Source organism: Chiloscyllium plagiosum, unplaced genomic scaffold, assembly GCF_037043375.1.
Source record: "Chiloscyllium plagiosum isolate Xiang-an unplaced genomic scaffold, Cpla_swu_hap1 HiC_scaffold_45, whole genome shotgun sequence".
In the NCBI taxonomy this organism is placed as follows: Eukaryota; Metazoa; Chordata; class Chondrichthyes; order Orectolobiformes; family Hemiscylliidae; genus Chiloscyllium; species Chiloscyllium plagiosum.
This window is the reverse complement of record NW_028270183.1, coordinates 16,347,089-16,367,841: the sequence shown is the minus strand read 5'-3', so window position 1 is coordinate 16,367,841 and position 20,753 is coordinate 16,347,089. Positions and strand designations below refer to the sequence as shown.

The 20,753-nt window shown below is 57.0% G+C and overlaps 1 protein-coding gene across 1 annotated transcript in view; it reads right to left on the bottom strand.

Moving 5' to 3' along the window:
* The window catches only part of LOC122548084 (podocan-like protein 1), a 99,014-nt gene extending 80,605 nt beyond the window's left edge, over nucleotides 1–18,409 (bottom strand). The window contains exon 1 of the mRNA XM_087983382.1: nucleotides 18,216–18,409. The gene's annotated coding sequence lies outside the window, so the exon portion shown is untranslated. The remainder of the gene's footprint in view (nucleotides 1–18,215) is intronic.
* Between the last annotated feature and the right edge of the window lie 2,344 nt (nucleotides 18,410–20,753).

Sequence of the window (20,753 nt, the reverse complement as noted above, 5' to 3'; positions counted from 1 at the left end):
CTGACCCTCTGACAGTGCAACACTATCACAGTATTGACACTGTGATAGTGCGGCCGTCCCTCAGCACTGACCCTCTAGACAGTGCAACACTTCCTCAGTACTGACACTCTGACAGTGCGGCACTCCCTCAACACTGACCATCTGACAGTGCGGCATTCCCTCAGCACTGACCCTCTGACCGTGCGGCACTCCCTCAGTACTGACCCTCTGACTGTGCAGCATTCCCACAGTACTGACACACAGTGCGGCACTCCCTCAGTACTGACCCGCTGACAGTGCAGCACTCCCCCACCACTGACCCTATGACAGTGCGGCACTCCCTCAGCACTGACCCTCTGACTGTGCAGCACTCTCTCAGCACTGACCGTCTGATTGTGCAGCGCTCCCTCAGCATTGACCCTCTGACAGTGCAGCACTCACACAGTACTGACATTCTGACAGTGCGGCACTCCCTGAGCACTGACCATCTGACAGTGCGGCACTCCCTCAGTACTGACCCTCTGATAGTGCAGCACTCCCTCAGTACTGACTCTCTGACAGTGCGGCACTCCCTCAGCACTGACCATCTGACAGTGCGGCACTCCCTCAGTACTGACCCTCTGAAAGTGCAGCACTCCCTCAGTACTGACCCTCTGACAGTGCGGCACTCCCAAAGCACTGAGCCTCTGACAGTGCAGCACTCCCTCAGCACTGACCCTCTGACAGTGCAGCACTCCCTCAGCAGTGACCCTCTGACAGTGCAGCACTCCCACAGTACTGACACTCTGACAATGCGGCACTCCCTCAGCACTGACCCTCTGACAGTGCAGCACTCCCTCAGTACTGACACTCTGACAGTGCAACACTCCCTCAGCACTGACCCTCTGACAGTGCGGCACTCCCTCAGCACTGACCCTCTGTCAGTGCGGCACTCCCTCAGTACTGACCCTCTAACAATGTGGCAATCCCTCAGTACTGACCCGCTGACAGTGCATCGATCCCTCAGCACTGACCCTCTGACAGTGCGCCACCCCCTCAGCACTGACCATCTGACAGTGCGGAGCTCCCTCAGCACTGACCCTCTGACAGTGCAGCACTCCCTCACCACCTACCCTCTGACAGTGCGGCACTCCCACACTAATGACACTCTGAAAGTGCGGCACACCCTCAGTACTGACCCTCTGACAGTGTGGCCCACCCTCAGTACTGACCCTCTGACAGTGCAGCACACCCTCAGCACTGACCATCTGACAGTGCGGCACTCCCTCAGCACTGACCATCTGACAGTGTGGCACTCCCTCAGGACAGACCATCTGACAGTGCGGCATTCCCTCAGCACTGACCCTCTGACCGTGCGGCACTCCCTCAGTACTGACCCTCTGACAGTGCAGCACTCCCACAGTACTGACACTCTGACAGTGCGGCACTCCCTCAACACTGACCATCTGACAGTGCGGCACTCCCTCAGCACTGACCCTCTGACAGTGCGGCACTCCCTCAGTACTGACCCCCTGACTGTGCAGCATTCCCACAGTACTGACACACAGTGCGGCACTCCCTCAGTACTGACCCGCTGACAGTGCAGCACTCCCTCACCACTGACCCTATGACAGTGCGGCACTCCCTCAGCACTGACCCTCTGACTGTGCAGCACTCTCTCAGCACTGACCGTCTGATTGTGCAGCGCTCCCTCAGCATTGACCCTCTGACAGTGCAGCACTCACACAGTACTGACATTCTGACAGTGCGGCACTCCCTGAGCACTGACCATCTGACAGTGCGGCACTCCCTCAGTACTGACCCTCTGATAGTGCAGCACTCCCTCAGTACTGACTCTCTGACAGTGCGGCACTCCCTCAGCACTGACCATCTGACAGTGCGGCACTCCCTCAGTACTGACCCTCTGATAGTGCAGCACTCCCTCAGTACTGACCCTCTGACAGTGCGGCACTCCCAAAGCACTGAGCCTCTGACAGTGCGGCACTCCCTCAGCACTGACCCTCTGACAGTGCAGCACTCCCTCAGCAGTGACCCTCTGACAGTGCAGCACTCCCACAGTACTGACACTCTGACAATGCGGCACTCCCTCATCACTGACCCTCTGACAGTGCAGCACTCCCTCAGTACTGACACTCTGACAGTGCAACACTCCCTCAGCACTGACCCTCTGACAGTGCGGCACTCCCTCAGCACTGACCCTCTGTCAGTGCGGCACTCCCTCAGTACTGACCCTCTAACAATGTGGCAATCCCTCAGTACTGACCCGCTGACAGTGCATCGATCCCTCAGCACTGACCCTCTGACAGTGCGCCACCCCCTCAGCACTGACCATCTGACAGTGCGGAGCTCCCTCAGCACTGACCCTCTGACAGTGCAGCACTCCCTCACCACCTACCCTCTGACAGTGCGGCACTCCCACACTAATGACACTCTGAAAGTGCGGCACACCCTCAGTACTGACCCTCTGACAGTGTGGCCCACCCTCAGTACTGACCCTCTGACAGTGCAGCACTCCCTCAGCACTGACCCTCAAGACAGAGCGGCACTCCCTCAGCACTGACCATCTGACAGTGCGGCACTCCCTCAGCACTGACCATCTGACAGTGCGGCACTCCCTCAGCACTGACCCTCTGACGGTGCGGCACTCCCACAGCACTGAGCCTCTGACAGTGCGGCACTCCCTCAGCACTGACCCTCTGAAAGTGCAGCACTCCCTCAGCAGTGACCCTCTGACAGTGCAGCACTCCCACAGTACTGACACTCTGACAATGCGGCACTCCCTCAGCACTCACCCTCTGACAGTGCAGCACTCCCTCAGACTGACACTCTGACAGTGCAACACTCCCTCAGCACTGACCCTCTGACAGTGCGGCACTCCCACAGCACTGACCCTCTGATAGTGCAGCACTCCCTCAGTACTGACTCTCTGACAGTGCGGCACTCCCTCAGCACTGACCATCTGACAATGTGGCACTCCCTCAGTACTGACAGTCTGACAGTGCGGCACTCCCTCAGTACTGACCCTCTGACAGTGCAGCACTCCCACAGTACTGACCCTCTGACAGAGCGGCACTCCCTCAGTACTGACCATCTGACAATGCGGCACTCCCTCAGTACTGACCATCTGACAGTGCGGCACTCCCTCAGTACTGACCCTCTGACAGTGCGGCACCCCCTCAGTACTGACCATCTGACAATGCGGCCCTCCCTCAGCACTGACCATCCGACAGTGAAGCCCTTCCTCAGTACTGACCCTCTGACAGTGCAGCACTCCCACAGTACTGACCCTCTGACAGTGCGGCACTCCCTCAGCACTGACCATCTGACAATGCGGCACTCCCTCAGTACTGACCATCTGACAGTGCGGCACTCCCTCAGTACTGACCCTCTGACAGTGCGGCACCCCCTCAGTACTGACCATCTGACAGTGCGGCCCTCCCTCAGCACTGACCATCCGACAGTGAAGCCCTTCCTCAGTACTGACCCTCTAACAGTGCAGCACTCCCACAGTACTGACAGTCTGACAGTGCGGCACTCCCTCAGTACTGACCCTCTGACAGTGCAGCACTCCCACAGGACTGACCCTCTGACAGTGCGACACTCCCTCAGTACTGACCCTCTGACAGTGCGACACTTCCACAGCACTGACCCTCTGACAGTGCGTCACTCCCTCAGCACTGACCCTCTGACAGTGCGACACTCCCTCAGTACTGACCCTCTGACAGTGCAGCACTCCCTCAGTACTGACCCTCAAGACAGTGCGGCAGTCCCTCAGTACTGACCATCTGACAGTGCGGCACCCCCACAGTACTTACCCTCTGACATTGCAGCGCACCCTCAGTACTGAACATCTGACAGTGCGGCACTCCCTTAGCACTGACCCTCTGACAGTGCAGCACTCCCTCAGCACTGACCCTCTGACATTGCAGCGCACCCTCAGTACTGACCCTCTGACAGTGCAGCACTCCCTCAGCACTGACCCTCTGACAGTGCGGCACTCCCTCAGCACTGACCCTCTGACAGTGCGGCACTCCCAAAGCACTGAGCCTCTGACAGTGCGGCACTCCCTCAGTACTGACCCTCTGACAGTGCAGCACTCCCTCAGCAGTGACCCTCTGACAGTGCAGCACTCCCACAGTACTGACACTCTGACAGTGCAACACTCCCTCAGCACTGACCCTCTGACAGTGCGGCACTCCCTCAGCACTGACCCTCTGACAATGCGGCACTCCCTCAGCACTGACCCTCTGACAGTGCAGCACTCCCTCAGTACTGACACTCTGACAGTGCAACACTCCCTCAACACTGACCCTCTGACAGTGCGGCACTCCCTCAGCACTGACCCTCTGTCAGTGCGGCACTCCCTCAGTACTGACCCTCTAACAATGTGGCAATCCCTCAGTACTGACCCGCTGACAGTGCATCGATCCCTCAGCACTGACCCTCTGACAGTGCGCCACCCCCTCAGCACTGACCCTCTGACAGTGCGGAGCTCCCTCAGCACTGACCCTCTGACAGTGCAGCACTCCCTCACCACCTACCCTCTGACAGTGCGGCACTCCCGCACTAATGACACTCTGAAAGTGCGGCACACCCTCAGTACTGACCCTCTGACAGTGTGGCCCACCCTCAGTACTGACCCTCTGACAGTGCAGCACTCCCTCAGCACTGACCCTCAAGACAGAGCGGCACTCCCTCAGCACTGACCATCTGACAGTGCGGCACTCCCTCAGCACTGACCATCTGACAGTGCGGCACTCCCTCAGCACTGACCCTCTGACGGTGCGGCACTCCCAAAGCACTGAGCCTCTGACAGTGCGGCACTCCCTCAGCACTGACCCTCTGAAAGTGCAGCACTCCCTCAGCAGTGACCCTCTGACAGTGCAGCACTCCCACAGTACTGATACTCTGACAATGCGGCACTCCCTCAGCACTGACCCTCTGACAGTGCAGCACTCCCTCAGACTGACACTCTGACAGTGCAACACTCCCTCAGCACTGACCCTCTGACAGTGCGGCACTCCCACAGTACTGACACTCTGACAATGCGGCACTCCCTCAGCACTGACCCTCTGACAGTGCAGCACTCCCTCAGACTGACACTCTGACAGTGCAGCACTCCCTCAGTACTGACCCTCTGACAGGGCGCCACCCCCTCAGCACTGACCATCTGACAGTGCGGCACTCCCACAGTACTGACACTCTGACAATGCGGCACTCCCTCAGCACTGACCCTCTGACAGTGCAACACTCCCTCAGCACTGACCCTCTGACAGGGCACCACCCCCTCAGCACTGACCATCTGACAGTGCAGAGCTCCCTCAGCACTGACCCTCTGACAGTGCAGCACTCCCTCAGCACTGACCCTCTGACAGTTCGGCCCACCCTTAGTACTGACCCTCTGACAGTGCAGCGCTCCCTCAGCACTGACCCTCCGATAGAGTGGCACTCCCTCAGCACTGACCCTCTGACTGTGCAGCACTCCCACAGTACTGACATTCTGACAGTGCGGCACTCCCTCAGTACTGGCCCTCTGATAGTGCAGCACTCCCTCAGTACTGACTCTCTGACAGTGCGGCACTCCCTCAGCACTGACCATCTGACAGTGCGGCACTCCCTCAGTACTGACCCTCTGATAGTGCAGCACTCCCTCAGTACTGACCCTCTGACAGTGCGGCACTCCCTCAGTACTTACCCTCTGACATTGCAGCGCACCCTCAGTACTGAACCTCTGACAGTGCGGCACTCCCTCAGCACTGACCCTCTGACAGTGCAGCACTCCCTCAGCACTGACCCTCTGACATTGCAGCGCACCCTCAGTACTGACCCTCTGACAGTGCGGCACTCCCTCAGCACTGACCATCTGACAGTGCGGCACTCCCTCAGTACTGACCCTCCGACAGTGCGCCAGTCCCTCAGTACTGACACTCTAACAGTGCAGTACTCCCTCAGCACTGACCATCTGACAGTGCGGCACTCCCTCAACACTGACCATCTGACAGTGCGGCACTCCCTCAGTACTGACCCTCTGACAGTGCAACACTCTCACAGTACTGACACTGTGACAGTGCGGCACTCCCTCAGCACTGACCCTCTAGACAGTGCAACACTTCCACAGTACTGACCCTCTGACAGTGTGACACTCCCTCAGCACTGACCCTCTGACAGTGCGGCACTCCCTCAGTGCTGACCCTCTAACAGTGCGGCACTCCCTCAGCACTGACCCTCTGACACTGCGGCACTCCCTCAGTACTGACCCTCTGACAGTGCAGCACTCCCTCAGCACTGACCCTCAAGACAGAGCGGCACTCCCTCAGCACTGACCCTCCGACAGTGCGGCACTCCCTCAGCAAAGACCATCTGACAGTGCAGCACTCACACAGTACTGACACTCTGACAGTGTGGCACTCCCTCAGTACTGACCCTCTGACTGTGCAGCAATCCCACAGTACTGACCGTCTGACAGTGCGGCACTCCCACAGTACTGACATTCTGACAGTGCGGCACTCCCTCAGCACTGACCCTCTGACAGTGCGGCACTCCCTCAGCACTGACCCTCTGACAGTGCGGCACTCCCTCAGTACTGACCCTCTGATAGTGCAGCACTCCCTCAGTACTGACTCTCTGACAGTGCGGCACTCCCTCAGCACTGACCATCTGACAGTGCTGCACTCCCTCAGCACTGACCATCTGACAGTGCGGCACTCCCTCAGCACTGACCATCTGACAGTGTGGCACTCCCTCAGCACAGACCATCTGACAGTGCGGCATTCCCTCAGCACTGACCCTCTGACCGTGCGGCACTCCCTCAGCACTGACCCTCTGACAGTTCGGCCCACCCTTAGTACTGACCCTCTGACAGTGCAGCGCTCCCTCAGCACTGACCCTCCGATAGAGTGGCACTCCCTCAGCACTGACCCTCTGACTGTGCAGCACTCCCACAGTACTGACATTCTGACAGTGCGGCACTCCCTCAGTACTGGCCCTCTGATAGTGCAGCACTCCCTCAGTACTGACTCTCTGACAGTGCGGCACTCCCTCAGCACTGACCCTCTGACAGTGCGGTCCTCCCTCAGCACTGACCATCTGACAGTGCGGCACTCCCTCAGTACTGACCATCTAACAGTGCCGCCCTCCCTCAGTACTTACCCTGAAGACAGTGCGGCAGTCCCTCAGTACTGACCGTCTGACAGTGCGGCACCCCCTCAGTACTGACCCTCTGACAGTGCGGTCCTCCCTCAGCACTGACCCTCTGTCAGTGCGGCACTCCCTCAGCACTGACCCTCTGACAGTGCGGCACACCCACAGTACTGACCCTCTGACAGTGCAGCGCACCCTCAGTACTGACCCTCTGACAGTGCAGCGCACCCTCAGTACTGACCCTCTGACAGTGCGGCACTCCCTCAGCACTGACCATCTGACAGTGCGGCACTCCCTCAGCACTGACCATCTGACAGTGCGGCCCTCCCTCAGCACTGACCATCTGACAGTGCGGCACTCCCTCAGCACTGACCCTCTGACAGTGCGGCACTCCCTCAGTACTGACCCTCTGACAGTGCAACACTCTCACAGTACTGACACTGTGACAGTGCGGCCGTCCCTCAGCACTGATCCTCTAGACAGTGCAACACTTCCACAGTACTGATCCTCTGACAGTGCAACACTCCCTCAGCACTGACCCTCTGACAGTGCGGCACTCCCTCAGTACAGACCCTCCGACAGTGCGGCACTCCCTCAGCACTGACCATCTGACAGTGCGACCCTCCCTCAGAACTGACCCTCTAACAGTGCAGCACTCCCTCAGTACTGACCCTCTAACAGTGCAGCACTCCCTCAGCACTGACCCTCTGACAGTGCGGCACTCCCTCAGCACTGACCCTCTGACAGTGCGGCACTCCCAAAGCACTGAGCCTCTGACAGTGCGGCACTCCCTCAGTACTGACACACTGACAGTGCAACACTCCCTCAGTACTGACCCTCTAACAATGCGGCACTCCCTCAGTACTGACCCGCTGACAGTGCATCGCTCCCTCAGCACTGACCCTCTGACAGGGCGCCACCCCCTCAGCACTGACCCTCTGACAGTGCGGCCCACCCTCAGTACTGACCCTCTGACAGTGCAGCACTCCCTCAGCACTGACCATCTGACAGTGCGGCACTCCCTCAGCACTGACCATCTGACAGTGTGGCACTCCCTCAGCACAGACCATCTGACAGTGCGGCATTCCCTCAGCACTGACCCTCTGACCGTGCAGCACTCCCTCAGTACTGACCCTCTGACAGTGCAGCACTCCCTCAGTACTGACACTCTGACAGTGCGGCACTCCCTCAGCACTGACTCTCTGACAGTGCGGCACTCCCTCAACACTGACCATCTGACAGTGCGGCACTCCCTCAGTACTGACCCCCTGACTGTGCAGCATTCCCACAGTACTGACACACAGTGCGGCACTCCCTCAGTACTGACCCGCTGACAGTGCAGCACTCCCTCACCACTGACCCTCTGACAGTGCGGCACTCCCTCAGCACTGACCCTCTGACTGTGCAGCACTCTCTCAGCACTGACCGTCTGACTGTGCAGCGCTCCCTCAGCATTGACCCTCTGACAGTGCAGCACTCACACAGTACTGACATTCTGACAGTGCGGCACTCCCTCAGCACTGACCCTCTGAATGTTCAGCACTCCCACAGTACTGACATTCTGACAGTGCGGCACTCCCTCAGTACTGACCCTCTGATAGTGCAGCACTCCCTCAGTACTGACTCTCTGACAGTGCGGCACTCCCTCAGCACTGACCATCTGAGAGTGCGGCACTCCCTCAGTACTGACCCTCTGATAGTGCAGCACTCCCTCAGTACTGACTCTCTGACAGTGCGGCACTCCCTCAGCACTGACCATCTGACAGTGCAGCACTCCCTCAGCACTGACCATCTGACAGTGCGGCACTCCCTCAGCACTGACCATCTGACAGTGTGGCACTCCCTCAGCACAGACCATCTGACAGTGCGGCATTCCCTCAGCACTGACCCTCTGACCGTGCGGCACTCCCTCAGTACTGACCCTCTGACAGTGCAGCACTCCCACAGTACTGACACTCTGACAGTGCGGCACTCCCTCAGCACTGACTCTCTGACAGTGCGGCACTCCCTCAACACTGACCATCTGACAGTGCGGCACTCCCTCAGTACTGACCCCCTGACTGTGCAGCATTCCCACAGTACTGACACACAGTCCGGCACTCCCTCAGTACTGACCCGCTGACAGTGCAGCACTCCCTCACCACTGACCCTCTGACAGTGCGGCACTCCCTCAGAACTGACCCTCTGACTGTGCAGCACTCTCTCAGCACTGACCGTCTGACTGTGCAGCGCTCCCTCAGCATTGACCCTCTGACAGTGCAGCACTCACACAGTACTGACATTCTGACAGTGCGGCACTCCCTCAGCACTGACCCTCTGAATGTTCAGCACTCCCACAGTACTGACATTCTGACAGTGCGGCTTTCCCTCAGTACTGACCCTCTGATAGTGCAGCACTCCCTCAGTACTGACTCTCTGACAGTGCGGCACTCCCTCAGCACTGACCATCTGACAGTGCGGCACTCCCTCAGTACTGACCCTCTGACAGTGCGGCACCCCCTCAGTACTGACCATCTGACAGTGCGGCACTCCCTCAGCACTGACCATCTGACAGTGCGGCACTCCCTCAGTACTGACCCTCTGACAGTGCGGCACCCCCTCAGTACTGACCATCTGACAATGCGGCACTCCCTCAGTACTGACCATCTGACAGTGCGGTCCTCCCTCAGCACTGCCCATCTGACAGTGCGGCCCTCCCTCAGCACTGACCATCCGACAGTGAAGCCCTTCCTCAGTACTGACCCTCTAACAGTGCAGCACTCCCACAGTACTGACCCTCTGACAGTGCGACACTCCCTCAGTACTGACCCTCTGACAGTGCGACACTCCCTCAGTTCTGACCCTCTGACAGTGCGACACTTCCTCAGCACTGACCCTCTGACAGTGCGGCACTCCCTCAGTACTGACCCTCTGATAGTGCAGCACTCCCTCAGTACTGACTCTCTGACAGTGCGGCACTCCCTCAGCACTGACCATCTGACAGTGCGGCACTCCCTCAGTACTGACCCTCTGACAGTGCGGCACCCCCTCAGTACTGACCATCTGACAATGCGGCACTCCCTCAGTACTGACCATCTGACAGTGCGGTCCTCCCTCAGCACTGACCATCTGACAGTGCGGCCCTCCCTCAGCACTGACCATCCGACAGTGAAGCCCTTCCTCAGTACTGACCGTCTAACAGTGCAGCACTCCCACAGTACTGACCCTCTGACAGTGCGACACTCCCTCAGTACTGACCCTCTAACAGTGCGTCACTCCCTCAGCACTGACCCTCTGACAGTGCGGCACTCCCTCAGTACTGACCCTCTGACAGTGCAGCACTCCCTCAGTACTGACCCTCAAGACAGTGCGGCAGTCCCTCAGTACTGACCATCTGACAGTGCGGCACCCCCACAGTACTTACCCTCTGACATTGCAGCGCACCCTCAGTACTGAACCTCTGACAGTGCGGCACTCCCTCAGCACTGACCCTCTGACAGTGCAGCACTCCCTCAGCACTGACCCTCTGACATTGCAGCGCACCCTCAGTACTGACCCTCTGACAGTGCGGCACTCCCTCAGCACTGACCATCTGACAGTGCGGCACTCCCTCAGTACTGACCCTCCGACAGTGCGCCAGTCCCTCAGTACTGACACTCTAACAGTGCAGTACTCCCTCAGCACTGACCATCTGACAGTGCGGCACTCCCTCAACACTGACCATCTGACAGTGCGGCACTCCCTCAGTACTGACCCTCTGACAGTGCAACACTCTCACAGTACTGACACTGTGACAGTGCGGCACTCCCTCAGCACTGACCCTCTAGACAGTGCAACACTTCCACAGTACTGACCCTCTGACAGTGTGACACTCCCTCAGCACTGACCCTCTGACAGTGCGGCACTCCCTCAGTGCTGACCCTCTAACAGTGCGGCACTCCCTCAGCACTGACCCTCTGACACTGCGGCACTCCCTCAGTACTGACCCTCTGACAGTGCAGCACTCCCTCAGCACTGACCCTCAAGACAGAGCGGCACTCCCTCAGCACTGACCCTCCGACAGTGCGGCACTCCCTCAGCAAAGACCATCTGACAGTGCAGCACTCACACAGTACTGACACTCTGACAGTGTGGCACTCCCTCAGTACTGACCCTCTGACTGTGCAGCAATCCCACAGTACTGACCGTCTGACAGTGCGGCACTCCCACAGTACTGACATTCTGACAGTGCGGCACTCCCTCAGCACTGACCCTCTGACAGTGCGGCACTCCCTCAGCACTGACCCTCTGACAGTGCGGCACTCCCTCAGTACTGACCCTCTGATAGTGCAGCACTCCCTCAGTACTGACTCTCTGACAGTGCGGCACTCCCTCAGCACTGACCATCTGACAGTGCTGCACTCCCTCAGCACTGACCATCTGACAGTGCGGCACTCCCTCAGCACTGACCATCTGACAGTGTGGCACTCCCTCAGCACAGACCATCTGACAGTGCGGCATTCCCTCAGCACTGACCCTCTGACCGTGCGGCACTCCCTCAGTACTGACCCTCTGACAGTGCAGCACTCCCACAGTACTGACACTCTGACAGTGCGGCACTCCCTCAGCACTGACTCTCTGACAGTGCGGCACTCCCTCAACACTGACCATCTGACAGTGCGGCACTCCCTCAGTACTGACCCCCTGACTGTGCAGCATTCCCACAGTACTGACACACAGTCCGGCACTCCCTCAGTACTGACCCGCTGACAGTGCAGCACTCCCTCACCACTGACCCTCTGACAGTGCGGCACTCCCTCAGCACTGACCCTCTGACTGTGCAGCACTCTCTCAGCACTGACCGTCTGACTGTGCAGCGCTCCCTCAGCATTGACCCTCTGACAGTGCAGCACTCACACAGTACTGACATTCTGACAGTGCGGCACTCCCTCAGCACTGACCCTCTGAATGTTCAGCACTCCCACAGTACTGACATTCTGACAGTGCGGCACTCCCTCAGTACTGACCCTCTGATAGTGCAGCACTCCCTCAGTACTGACTCTCTGACTGTGCGGCACTCCCTCAGCACTGACCATCTGACAGTGCGGCACTCCCTCAGTACTGACCCTCTGATAGTGCAGCACTCCCTCAGTACTGACTCTCTGACAGTGCGGCACTCCCTCAGCACTGACCATCTGACAGTGCGGCACTCCCTCAGTACTGACCCTCTGACAGTGCGGCACCCCCTCAGTACTGACCATCTGACAGTGCGGCACTCCCTCAGCACTGACCATCTGACAGTGCGGCACTCCCTCAGTACTGACCCTCTGACAGTGCGGCACCCCCTCAGTACTGACCATCTGACAATGCGGCACTCCCTCAGTACTGACCATCTGACAGTGCGGTCCTCCCTCAGCACTGCCCATCTGACAGTGCGGCCCTCCCTCAGCACTGACCATCCGACAGTGAAGCCCTTCCTCAGTACTGACCCTCTAACAGTGCAGCACTCCCACAGTACTGACCCTCTGACAGTGCGACACTCCCTCAGTACTGACCCTCTGACAGTGCAGCACTCCCACAGTACTGACCCTCTGACAGTGCGACACTCCCTCAGTTCTGACCCTCTGACAGTGCGACACTTCCTCAGCACTGACCCTCTGACAGTGCGGCACTCCCTCAGTACTGACCCTCTGACAGTGCAACACTCTCACAGTACTGACACTGTGACAGTGCGGCACTCCCTCAGCACTGACCCTCTAGACAGTGCAACACTTCCACAGTACTGACCCTCTGACAGTGTGACACTCCCTCAGCACTGACCCTCTGACAGTGCGGCACTCCCTCAGTGCTGACCCTCTAACAGTGCGGCACTCCCTCAGCACTGACCCTCTGACACTGCGGCACTCCCTCAGTACTGACCCTCTGACAGTGCGGCACACCCTCAGTACTGACACTCTGACAGTGCAGCACTCCCTCAGCACTGACCCTCAAGACAGAGCGGCACTCCCTCAGCACTGACCCTCCGACAGTGCGGCACTCCCTCAGCAAAGACCATCTGACAGTGCAGCACTCACACAGTACTGACACTCTGACAGTGTGGCACTCCCTCAGTACTGACCCTCTGACTGTGCAGCACTCCCTCAGTCCTGACCATCTGACAGTGCGGCACTCCCTCAGCACTGACCATCCAACAGTGCCACCCTCCCTCAGCACTGACCCTCTGACAGTGCAGCACTCCCTCAGCACTGACCATCTGACAGTGCTGCACTCCCACAGTACTGACACTCCAACAGCGCAACAATCCCTCAGTACTCACCCTCTGACAGTGCGGCACCCCCTCAGTACTGACCATCTGACAATGCGGCACTCCCTCAGCACTGACCATCTGAGAGTGCGACCCTCCCTCAGACCTGACCCTCTAACAGTGCAGCAGTCCCTCAGCACTGACCCTCTGACAGTGCAGCACTCCCAAATCACTGACCCTCTGACAGTGCGGCACTCCCAAAGCACTGACCCTCTGACAGTGCAGTACTCCCAAAGCACTGACTCTCTGACAATGCAGCACTCCCTCAGTACTGACCATCTGACAGTGCGGCACTCCCTCAGTACTGACTCTCTGACAATGCAGCACTCCCTCAGCACTGACCCTCTGACAGTGCAGCACTCCCTCAGTACTGACTCTCTGACAATGCAGCACTCCCTCAGTCCTGACCATCTGACAGTGCGGCACTCCCTCAGCACTGACCATCCAACAGTGCCACCCTCCCTCAGCACTGACCCTCTGACAGTGCAGCACTCCCTCAGCACTGACCATCTGACAGTGCTGCACTCCCACAGTACTGACACTCCAACAGCGCAACAATCCCTCAGTACTCACCCTCTGACAGTGCGGCACCCCCTCAGTACTGACCATCTGACAATGCGGCACTCCCTCAGCACTGACCATCTGAGAGTGCGACCCTCCCTCAGACCTGACCCTCTAACAGTGCAGCAGTCCCTCAGCACTGACCCTCTGACAGTGCAGCACTCCCAAATCACTGACCCTCTGACAGTGCGGCACTCCCAAAGCACTGACCCTCTGACAGTGCAGTACTCCCAAAGCACTGACTCTCTGACAATGCAGCACTCCCTCAGTACTGACCATCTGACAGTGCGGCACTCCCTCAGTACTGACTCTCTGACAATGCAGCACTCCCTCAGCACTGACCCTCTGACAGTGCAGCACTCCCTCAGTACTGACTCTCTGACAATGCAGCACTCCCTCAGTCCTGACCATCTGACAGTGCGGCACTCCCTCAGCACTGACCATCCAACAGTGCCACCCTCCCTCAGCACTGACCCTCTGACAGTGTGGCACTCCTTCAGTACTGACACTCCAACAGCGCAGCAATCCCTCAGTACACACCCTCCCTCAGTACTGACCCTCTGACAGTGCAGCACTCCCTCAGCACTGACCCTCTGACAGTGCAGCACTCCCTCAGCACTGACACTCTGACAACGCAGCAATCCCTCAGCACTGACCATCTGACAGTGCGGCACTCCCTCAGCACTGACCCTCTGACAGTGCAGCACTCCCTCAGCACTGAACCTCTGACAGTGCAGCACTCCCTCAGTACTGATTATCTGACAGTGCGGCAATCCCTCAGTACTGACCCTCTGACATTGCGGCACTCCCTCAGTACTGACCCTCTAACAGTGCGGCACTCCCTCAGTACAGACCCTCCGACAGTGCGGCACTCCCTCAGCACTGACCCTCTGATAGTGCAGCACTCTCTCAGTACTGACCCTCTGACAGTGCGGCACTCCCTCAGTACTGACCCTCTAACAGTGCGGCACTCCCTCAGTACAGACCCTCCGACAGTGCGGCACTCCCTCAGCACAGGCCCTCCGACAGTGCGGCACTCCCTCAGTACTGACCCTCTGATAGTGCAGCACTCCCTCAGTACTGACCCTCTGACAGTGCGGCACTCCCTCAGCACAGGCCCTCCGACAGTGCAGCACTCCCTCAGCACTGACCCTCTGACAGTGCGGCACTCCCTCAGTACTGACCCTCCGACAGTGCGGCACTCCCTCAGCACAGGCCCTCCGACAGTGCAGCACTCCCTCAGCACTGACCCTCTGACAGTGCGGCACTCCCTCAGTACTGACCCTCTGACAGTGCAGCACTCCCTCAGCACTGACCATCTGACAGTGCTGCACTCCCACAGTACTGACACTCCGACAGCGCAACAATCCCTCAGTACTCACCCTCTGACAGTGCGGCACCCCCTCAGTACTGACACTCCGACAGCGCAACAATCCCTCAGTACTGACCCTCTGACAATGCGGCACTCCCTCAGCACTGACCATCTGAGAGTGCGACCCTCCCTCAGAACTGACCCTCTAACAGTGCAGCAGTCCCTCAGCACTGACCCTCTGACAGTGCAGCACTCCCAAATCACTGACCCTCTGACAGTGCGGCACTCCCAAAGCACTGACCCTCTGACAGTGCAGCAGTCCCTCAGCACTGACCCTCTGACAGTGCAGCACTCCCAAATCACTGACCCTCTGACAGTGCGGCACTCCCAAAGCACTGACCCTCTGACAGTGCGGCACTCCCAAAGCACTGACCCTCTGACAGTGCGGCACTCCCAAAGCACTGACCCTCTGACAGTGCAGCACTCCCTCAGTACTGACTCTCTGACAATGCAGCACTCCCTCAGTACTGACCCTCTGACAGTGCGGCACTCCCTCAGCACTGACCATCCGACAGTGCCACCCTCCCTCAGTACTGACCCTCTGACAGTGCAGCACTCCCTCAGTACTGACCATCTGACAGTGCAGCACTCCTTCAGTACTGACACTCCAACAGCGCAGCACTCCCTCAGTACTGACCCTCTGACAGTGCAGCAATCCCTCAGCACTGACCCTCTGACAGTGCGGCAATCCCTCAGTACTGACCCTCTGACATTGCGGCACTCCCTCAGTACTGACCCTCTAACAGTGCGGCACTCCCTCAGTACAGACCCTCCGACAGTGCGGCACTCCCTCAGCACTGACCCTCTGATAGTGCAGCACTCTCTCAGTACTGACCCTCTGACAGTGCGGCACTCCCTCAGTACTGACCCTCTAACAGTGCGGCACTCCCTCAGTACAGACCCTCCGACAGTGCGGCACTCCCTCAGCACAGACCCTCCGACAGTGCGGCACTCCCTCAGCACTGACCCTCTGACAGTGCAGCACTCCGACAGTAATGACACTCTGACAGAGCGGTACTCCCTCAGCACTGACCCTCTGACAGTGCGGCACTCCCAAAGCACTGACCCTCTAACAGTGCAGCACACCCTCAGTACTGACACTCCGACAGCGCAACAATCCCTCAGTACTCACCCTCTGACAGTGCGGCACCCCCTCAGTACTGACACTCCGACAGCGCAACAATCCCTCAGTACTGACCCTCTGACAATGCGGCACTCCCTCAGCACTGACCATCTGAGAGTGCGACCCTCCCTCAGAACTGACCCTCTGACAGTGCAGCACTCCCAAATCACTGACCCTCTGACAGTGCGGCACTCCCAAAGCACTGACCCTCTGACAGTGCGGCACTCCCAAAGCACTGACCCTCTGACAGTGCGGCACTCCCAAAGCACTGACCCTCTGACAGTGCAGCACTCCCTCAGTACTGACTCTCTGACAATGCAGCACTCCCTCAGTACTGACCCTCTGACAGTGCGGCACTCCCTCAGCACTGACCATCCGACAGTGCCACCCTCCCTCAGTACTGACCCTCTGACAGTGCAGCACTCCCTCAGTACTGACCATCTGACAGTGCAGCACTCCTTCAGTACTGACACTCCAACAGCGCAGCACTCCCTCAGTACTGACCCTCTGACAGTGCAGCAATCCCTCAGCACTGACCCTCTGACAGTGCGGCAATCCCTCAGTACTGACCCTCTGACATTGCGGCACTCCCTCAGTACTGACCCTCTAACAGTGCGGCACTCCCTCAGTACAGACCCTCCGACAGTGCGGCACTCCCTCAGCACTGACCCTCTGATAGTGCAGCACTCTCTCAGTACTGACCCTCTGACAGTGCGGCACTCCCTCAGTACTGACCCTCTAACAGTGCGGCACTCCCTCAGTACAGACCCTCCGACAGTGCGGCACTCCCTCAGCACAGACCCTCCGACAGTGCGGCACTCCCTCAGCACTGACCCTCTGACAGTGCAGCACTCCGACAGTAATGACACTCTGACAGAGCGGTACTCCCTCAGCACTGACCCTCTGACAGTGCGGCACTCCCAAAGCACTGACCCTCTGACAGTGCAGCACACCCTCAGTACTGACCCTCTGACAATGCGGCACTCCCTCAGTACTGACCCTCTGACAATGCGGCACTCCCTCAGTAGTGATCCTCTGACAATGTGGCACTCCCTCAGCACTGACCCTCCCACAGTATAGCCCTCCCTCAGTACTGACACTGTGACAGTGCGATACTCCCTCAGTACTGACACTGTGACAGTGCAGCACTCCCTCAGTACTGACACTGTGACAGTGCAGCACTCCCTCAGTCCTGATCCCCTGAGTGTGCGGCATCTCTCAGTACTGACCCTCTGACAGTGTGGCACTCCCTCAGCACTAACCCGCTGTTGTCATGGTAGGCGCTATATGAATGAAATCCCAGCGGGTCAGGAGTGATTCTCGCAGCAAAATCTGCATGGTGCTGGTGCATTCCCCGCTCAGGTCCTGAGTGTTGATGTGTAGAGACAGCAGTTTGGAGACATTAGTGAGTGAGTCCTTTCTGGGAACTCGGTATGGGCACAGGGAGCTGGGAGAGGGGCTCTCAGGGCTGCTGGATTGCTGCTTTTGATGGGGAATACACACCAAAGGGAAACATCGAACCCCAACCCTGCTCTGGCAGGAGACCGGCACAGAGTGAAGGAATAATCTCCCCTTTCATCTCAAACAGCTCCTTAAACACAGGAGTATTCCCCACCTCACGGACCCTGTTCTCCAGCCTCCCTCTCTCTTTCGGGATCGCTGCTGCCAATCCTTATTGTTTTACAGTGATAACAATATCGTTTTCTCAGCAATATGAAGCTGAGGGTCGGATTGAGTCCACTCTCACCCCAGCATATGTTAACAACGGCATTTCTTACCCTGAGGAGCTTCTTGAATTCAGAACGACAGGACCAAGTGAGTGTGCAGCTCCTGGGAAATGATCCTTGCTATAGTAATGCTGCCAGCTCTCTCCCACTCTCTCGTGGTTAAAGACCGCTTTCCAAATACCAACTGACAAAGGGTCATCTCAATGTTTTGCTGAGGCAAAATCCCAGGCTCCACTTCACTTGCTTTTCCTAAAATGGATTTCGGAGATGATGTCGATCCGTGTCCTGTTCTACTGGCAGGCAGCTGTGTCTGTCTGACTGCAGGGTACGTCAGACACACTCACACCAACACACACACACTCACTCACACTAACACACACACTCACCCACACGAACACCCACACACTCACTCGCACTAACACACACACTCACACTAACACACACACTCACTCACACACACACACTCACCCACACTAACACACACACTCACTCACACCAACACCCACACTCACTCACACTAACACACACACTCACTAACACACACTCACTCACACTAACACACACTCACCCACACTAACACCCACACACTCACTCACACCAACACACACACTCACTCACACTAACACCCACACTCACTCACACTAACATCCACACACTCACTCACACTAACACACACACTCACCGACACGAACACCCACACACTCACTCACACCAACACCCACACTCACTCACACTAACACCCACATTGACTCACACTAACACCCACACTCACACTAACACCCACACGCACCCACACTAACACCCACACTCACTCTCACTAACACCCACACTCACACTAACACCCACACACACTCGCACTAACACCCACACTCACTCACACTAACACACACACTCACCCACACTAACACACACACTCACCCACACTAACACCCACACACTCACTCACACTAACACCCACACTCACTCACACTAACACACACACTCACCCACACTAACACCCACACACTCACTCACACCAACATCCACACTCACTCACACTAACACACACTCACTCACACTAACACCCACACTCACACTAACACCCACACTCACTCACACTAACACACACACTCACTCACACAAACACCCACACACTCACTCGCACTAACACACACACTCACTCACACTAACACACACACACTCACACTAACACACACTCACTCACACTAACACCCACACTAACACACTCACACTAACACACACACACTCACTCATACTAACACCCACACTAACACACACACTCACTCAGACTAACACGCTCACTAACACACACACTCTCACTCACACTAACACCCACACTAACACACACACTCACTCACACTAACATGCACACTAACACATTACACATTCACACTAACACCCACACTAACACACACACACACTCACACTAACATGCACACATTCACTCACACTAACACACACACTCACTCACACACTCACTCACTCACACTAGCACACACACACTCACAATAACATCCACACTAACACCCACACTAACACACACTCTCACTCACACTAACACCTACACTCACTCACACTAACACCCACACACACTCATGCTAACACACACACTTACTCACACTAACACACACATACTCACTCACTCACACTAACACACCCACACTCACTCACACTAACACACACTCACACTCACACACTCACTCACACGAACACACACACACTCACACTAACACCCACACTAAGACACACTCACTCACACTAACACACACACACTCACACTAACACCCACACTCATTCACACTAACAACCATGCTAACACACACTCACTCACACTAACACCCACACTAACACACACACTAACACACACACTCACACTAACACACACACTCACTCACACTAACACACACACTCACTCACACTAACACCCACACACTCACTCGCACTAACACACACACTCACTCACACTAACACACACACACTCACACTAACACACACTCACTCACACTAACACCCACACTAACACACTCACACTAACACACACACACTCACTCATACTAACACCCACACTAACACACACTCACTCACACTAACACACACACTAGTACCCACACTCATTCACACTAACACACACACACTCACACTAACACCCACACTAACACACACTCACTCACACTAACACCCACACTAACACACTCACACTAACACACACACACTCACTCATACTAACACCCACACTAACGCACACACTAGTACCCACACTCATTCACACTAACACACACACACTCACACTAACACCCACACTAACACACACTCAATCACACTAACACCCACACTCACTCACACTAATAACCATGCTAACACACACTCACTCACACTAACACCCACACTAACACACACTCACTCACACTAACACACACTCATTCACACTAACACCCACACTCACTCACACTAATAACCATGCTAACACACACTCACTCACACTAACACCCACACTAACACACACTCACTCACACTAACACACACATATTCACACTGACACCCACACTCACTCACACTAACAACGACGCTAACACACACTCACTCACATTA